Source organism: Xenopus laevis, chromosome 8S (assembly GCF_017654675.1).
Source record: "Xenopus laevis strain J_2021 chromosome 8S, Xenopus_laevis_v10.1, whole genome shotgun sequence".
In the NCBI taxonomy this organism is placed as follows: Eukaryota; Metazoa; Chordata; class Amphibia; order Anura; family Pipidae; genus Xenopus; species Xenopus laevis.
In genome coordinates, this window is record NC_054386.1 from 91,548,840 (window position 1) to 91,554,928 (window position 6,089).

Sequence of the window (6,089 nt, forward strand, 5' to 3'; positions counted from 1 at the left end):
CAGCTGCGCCGAGTCATGTGACTTGTGCTCTGATAAGCTTCAGTCACTCTTTACTGCTGTACTGCAAGTTGGAGTGATATCACCCCCTCCCTTTTCCCCCCAGCAGCCTAACAACAGAACAACGGGAAGGTAACCAGATAGCAGCTCCCTAACACAAGATAACAGCTGCCTGGTAGATCTAAGAACAGCACTCAATAGTAAAAACCCATGTCCCACTGAGACACATTCAGTTACATTGAGTAGGAGAAACAACAGCCTGCAAGAAAGCAGTTGCATCCTAAAGTGCTTGTTCTTTTGACCAGGCAAAATGACCTGAGATGCACCTAAACACCAATATTACAACTAAATAAATACACTTGCTGGTTCAGGAATTCAATTTTATTGTAGAGTGAATTTTTGCAGTGTAATTTAGAAATAAAAACGACACGATAAAAATCATAACAGAATCTCTTTAAGGTTCAAGACGCAAAGGTCAAATGTCTCCAGGGCAACATCTGTCCCACTTGAACTGATATTGGTTGCTGATCACAGTGTCAATAATAGAGGCCATTGTTACTGTGTGTGGATTAGACACCATAGAGCAGTCTCTTGGTCTTGGAGAGGCCTGCAATGCATTATCTGGCGGAGACTGCTTGACTCATTTGTTTCAGTGAATCACTTAGGCAAGTAGCAGAGACATTTTAAACAACAGGCCTGGGGTTTTGAAAGACTTTGAAAATGGAACTGCACCAAGTCCACGTACCCGTCTTGAAAAACTACTAGACGCCAGGAGGCAAGCCAATATGTTTTGAGTAACAGGAAACCGAGTAATCCTCAACCATTGTGTCAAAACCTTTTTCTGGAGCTGGATCCAAGTAGCTCACTTCATCATTTCATCTGGCGAGCTTTAGTGATCAGCCAATATGTCCCGTTTCGCTCTGTCGAAAGATTTGCGAAAATGCAGAAAAATTTGCAAAACAGCGAAAAATATGCTAAACCCACTGAAGTCAATTGGCTTCAAAAATGTTTTACGTGTGACAATTTTTTGAGGGGTCGTTCACCTTTAAAGGGGTTGTTCACGTTTGAGTTAATTTTTAGTATGAAGTAGAGAGGGATATTCTGAGACAATTGATTTGAATAAGAGACTGGAATATGAATAGGAGAGGCCTGAATAGAAAGATGAGGAATAAAAAGTAGCAAAAACATTACAGGTGTAGCCTTAGAGAGTATTTGTTTTTTAGATGGGGTCAGTGACCCCCCATTTGAAAGCTGGGAAGAGTAAGAAGGAAAAGGCAAATAAATAAAAAAACAATAAGAAATAAATAATAGAGACCAATTGAAAAGTTGCTTAGAATTGGCCATTCTATATCATAGTAAAAGTTAACTTGAAGGTGAACCACCCCTTAAAGTTAACTTTTAGTATGATGTAGAGAGGGATATTCTAAAACAATTTGCAATTGGCTTTCATTTTTTATTATTTGTGATTTTAAAGTTATTAAGCTTTTTATTCAGCAGCTCTTCCGTTTCCAATTTCAGGAATCTGGTTGCTATTGTCCAAATTATCCTAGCAACCATGCACTGATTTGAATGAGACTGGAATATGAATAAAAAAGAGGATCTCAATAGAAAGAAGAGTACTTAAAAGTAGTAATAACAAAACGTGTAGCTTTACAGAGCATTTGTTTTTAGACGGGGTCCATGAAAGCTGTAAAGAGTCAAAAGAAGATGGCAAATAATTAAAAAACTATATAAAATAAAATAAATAAGATCAATTGAAAAGTTGCTTAGAATTGACCATTCTATAACATACTAAAAGTTAACTTAAAAGGTGAACCAACCCTTTAAGGCGACTTATTGTTCCAAATGCATTCAAGTCCATGGGAGTTTTTTTGTTGAGCAACTTTTTTGACACAACAAATCTTTGCAGCGGTTTTGCAAAAATATTTGCAGATGGCAAAATGCGGAATCTATGGCTGGTGAAAAAATTTGCCCATCACTAGTGAGCTTCAATATGTAGAGACAAAACCTGTGATTCCAGTAATATTGACCTATGTATTTTATGTGCGTCACTTACAGATATACTGGGGACAGAGTGGAGGACTTCTCTAATGTAAGGGCAACTTTGTATCATCATAAGCAGCAGACATTTGTTACAGTCAGCTGGCCAACTCATCATGGCACTCCATGTAGGTGAATGTCCCATGATGTATTATTGGGGGATAAGTGATGGGTAGTGATGGGCGAATTTGTCCCGTTTCACTTCGCTATGAATTTCGCGGGACATTCGCAAAACTGGCGGAAAATTTGTGAACTGGAGATGATGCCGGCACCCATTAACACTTCGATGCCGACATCGAAATCGAATTTTCGTCAGCGAATTTTCACTGCAATTTCGCAAATTTATTCACCGGCGGGAAACTGGCAAATTTGCCCCAGGCAAATAAATTAGGCAGGCATGGATTCGCAGGAAACTTCTGCGTTGCGCCACTGCAAATATTTTTGTTATACTGCGTCAAAAATTTGCATCGCATAAAAAAATTTTTGTGTGTCAAAATTGTCGAGCGCATAAAAATTTTGCGCATCAAAATCATTCGGACGCCTGTAGACTTTAATGCATTTTGACAAAATAGTCGTGCATATAAAGCACTGCGTATCTTGACAGCGCTATATAAATATATGATGATGATATAAAAATTGTCACTCGTGTCAAAAATTGTCACTCGCGTCTAAATAATTTTGACGCCCATTGGCTTCAATGCGTTTTGCGAAATTCCGCTGTTTCTCGAATTATTCTGCAAAGGGAAACGGGACAGATTCGCCCATCACTATTGGGGATACCAAGATAAATGTAGAGAAAAAGCACACTGGCACACACAGCATTAGGCTGCAGGGTAAACTTTTGCACGTTTTTAATGTAGAAGTGTAAAGTTTGGAGGTTACGAAACTTTAAACTTCTGCATTACCATGCATATAAATACTTTGTGTGCCAGCAGGGCAGCCATCAGGGGGGGACAGGGGGGAGAGTTGTAGGGGGCCCCGAGGGTAAGGGGGCCCGGCCACGCCACACTTGCTTGATTAGCCGGGCCCCCCATTTTTCTGAGAGACTTCGGGAAGGCATGGACGTTTAAGGGGCCCTGGCCACCAATTTTTTTTTCTCATGTGGGTTCCTAGCCACCAATATTTTTTAATGGGGGGGTCCTGGCCACAAATGTTTTTTATGGGGGGCCCTGACCACCAATATCTTTTTATTTTTTATTAACATGTGGGAACCCTAGCCACCGATATTTTTTTGTTTTTTTTACTGTGTGGTGGGGGGCGGACCTGTGGGGTGGGGAGGGCGGACCTGTAGGTGGGGCTTGCGGTGGGCGCAGCCCAGGGGGCCCTGGAAATTTTGTCATATGGGGCCCTGCGATTTCTGATGGCGGTCCTGTGTGCCAGTGTGCTTCATTTTTTACGTGTAATATGAGTGGTTGCCGTATCCTCCAACACTGAGCACCAAGCTTACCTAACATCTTATTATAAGGGCGTGCGAGTGTCTTCTGGTTACGAGGATACCATGATAAAGCCATGGTGATGTGATGGCATTCACACCTGACATGGATCCAGATATTTTGTGCCATCTCATCAATTCTCTATGAAGCAGATGGACTTGCCCAACCTGTGGCTCTACAGCTGAACTTCAGGTTCTGGGAAGTTCTCAGCTTTATTCGGTCGATGTGGAACGGCAATGGGGGTTAACTCCAGATCTTCGCTCTCATTTGTCTTTGAATAGGAGAAAGAGTTACTGCAGCGCTCTTTTCTTTCCCCCCCCCTACTTCTAAAGGATATAAACAGGAAATTTCTAAGCAAAAGCAGGTGGTGCGTGTTGGCTGCTGAACCAAAGCAGGAAATAGCCGAGTGGCTGAATGGATTTAAAGGAATGCTATCCCTCCTCTTCCCCTGAGCATTTAGATGACTCTTATCCTCGCTCCCTCCAGCTCTTTTTACCTCCTCCCACGCTCAGCCCTCAGGACAAGATCTTTTTAAACTGCCAACACCTTCTCATTCAGCTGCTCTCTCCCCTCACCCCTTCTCATATGTCACTCTGACAACCATCAGGGGGCAAAAGAAAATAAAGAAGAAGAGAATGAGGGGAGGAGGAAGAAGAAAAAAAAAAAGAAACTAATTAAAAAAATCACTCGAATGATGACTAATGTATTATTTGTGCCAGAACCCCCCCCCCAGCACATGAAGTTTGTAGCAGTGATACAGCCTGGTACCTGCATAACAGAGTCTGATGGGATTGGAATCTAATATTTTACAAGGATGGGTTGCAAGTCTGGATTATTGGCCTTAAGGCTCGGTTTAACTCCTTTTCTTCCTTGAATGAACTGTAATGCTATTCTTTGGGAAGGAATCTATACAGTTCTACTCAGATAATATAACACTTAGAACAGTGCTGTCTACAAGGGCAGTGTCACGAAGGCAGACTTTTTTTTTATTAGAGTTTTACATTTTATTATATTTTCTTTATTATATTTATTTTATTAGAGGCAAAAAAATGTACAAAAAAATCATTCTAATTCATTTATATAGTCACTCGCTTTACAATGGTTTATAAGAAGATTTTACAATGCCTTAAAGGGATACCGTAATTTTTTACAGTACATACATGTTTTTTTTCCCCAAAAACCATTAGTTAATAGTGCTGCTCCAGCAGAATTGTGCACTGGAATCCGTTTCTCAAAAGAGCAAACATGTTTTTTAATATTTAATTTTGAAATCTGACATGGGGCTAGACATATTGTCTGTTTCCCAGCTGCCCCCAGTCATGTGACTTGTGTTGTGATAAACTTCAGTCACTCTTTACTGCTGTACTGCAAGTTGGAGTGATATCACCCCCCCCAAGCAGCCTAACAACAGAACAGTGGGAAGATAACCAGATAGCAGCTCCCTAACACAAGATAACAGCTGCCTGGTAGATCTAAGAACAGCACTCAATAGTAAAATCCAGGTCCCACTGAGACACATTCAGTTACATTGAGTAGGAGAAACAACAGCCTGCCAGAAAGCAGTTCCATCCTAAAGTGCTGGCTCTTTCTGAAAGCACATGACCTGGCAAAATGGCCTGAGATGCACCTACACACCAATATTACAACTAAAAAAAATACACTTGCGGGTTCAGGAATGAAATTTTATATTGTAGAGTGAATTATTTGCAGTGTAAACAGTGTAGTTTAGAAATAAAAACAACATAAAAATCATGACAGAATCCCTCTAATAAGCAACACTAGAATAAAGTTTGCCATACAAGATATGAGTGCAGGCGTACACAGGGCCGCCATCAGGGGGGGACAGGGGGGACAAGCGTACCGGGCCCGGGCATGAAGGGGGGCCCGGCAGCGCTGCATTTTTTTGAAGATCCGGGCCCCCCTTACGAGCGCCCGAGCCGTACGTCATTCCTCTTCAGTACCGAATGCGGAAGTGCCGAAAAGCCGAAGCCGATGCGACGAAAAGACCCGAAGTCACGGAAAAAGCCGAAGTCCCGAAGTCACGAAGCGCCGAAAAGACCCGAAGTCACGAAAACAGCCGAAGCCGAAGTCCTGAAGCAGCGCAAAGACCCGAAGTCACGAAAACAGCCGAAGCCGAAGTCCTGAAGCGGTGAAAAGACCCGAAGTCACGAAAGGAGGCGAAGTTGAAGTACTGAAGCCATGAGTTCAATTCTACTGAACACCAGTTTGTGTTTTTTTTTTTTTTAATCCCCTGGCCACCAATGTATTATTTTAATATTCTATAGGCCCCTGCCACCAATCTTTTTTTTAAAACTTTTGTTTTTGGGGCCCCAATTTTTTTTTTACTCGTAAGGGGCCCCTTGCCACCATTGTTTTTTTTTGGGTTTTTTTTTTAAAAAAAAAATTAATTTTCTTTTTGGTGGCCCCAAATTTTTTAACTTGTAAGGGGGCCCCTGCCACCAGTTTTTTTTTTTTTCAAAAAAAATTATTTTTTTTTTAAATTTTTTTGGGGCCCCAATTTGTTTTTAACTTGTAAGGGGGCCCCTGCCACCATTTTTTTTTTTTTCAAAAAAATTTTTTTTTCTCCAAATTTTTTTTTTGGGGCCCCAATTTGTTTTT

General features: G+C 41.2%; 1 long non-coding RNA gene across 1 annotated transcript; it reads right to left on the minus strand.

Annotated features, from left to right (window-relative positions):
• Window positions 1-363: 363 nt before the first annotated feature.
• LOC121397552 lies at window positions 364-4,391 on the minus strand. The gene is made up of 2 exons (XR_005963747.1): window positions 3,485-4,391; window positions 364-917 (listed from the first exon to the last, which is right to left on the minus strand). It is a non-coding gene; the product is annotated as an uncharacterized LOC121397552 (long non-coding RNA).
• Between the last annotated feature and the right edge of the window lie 1,698 nt (window positions 4,392-6,089).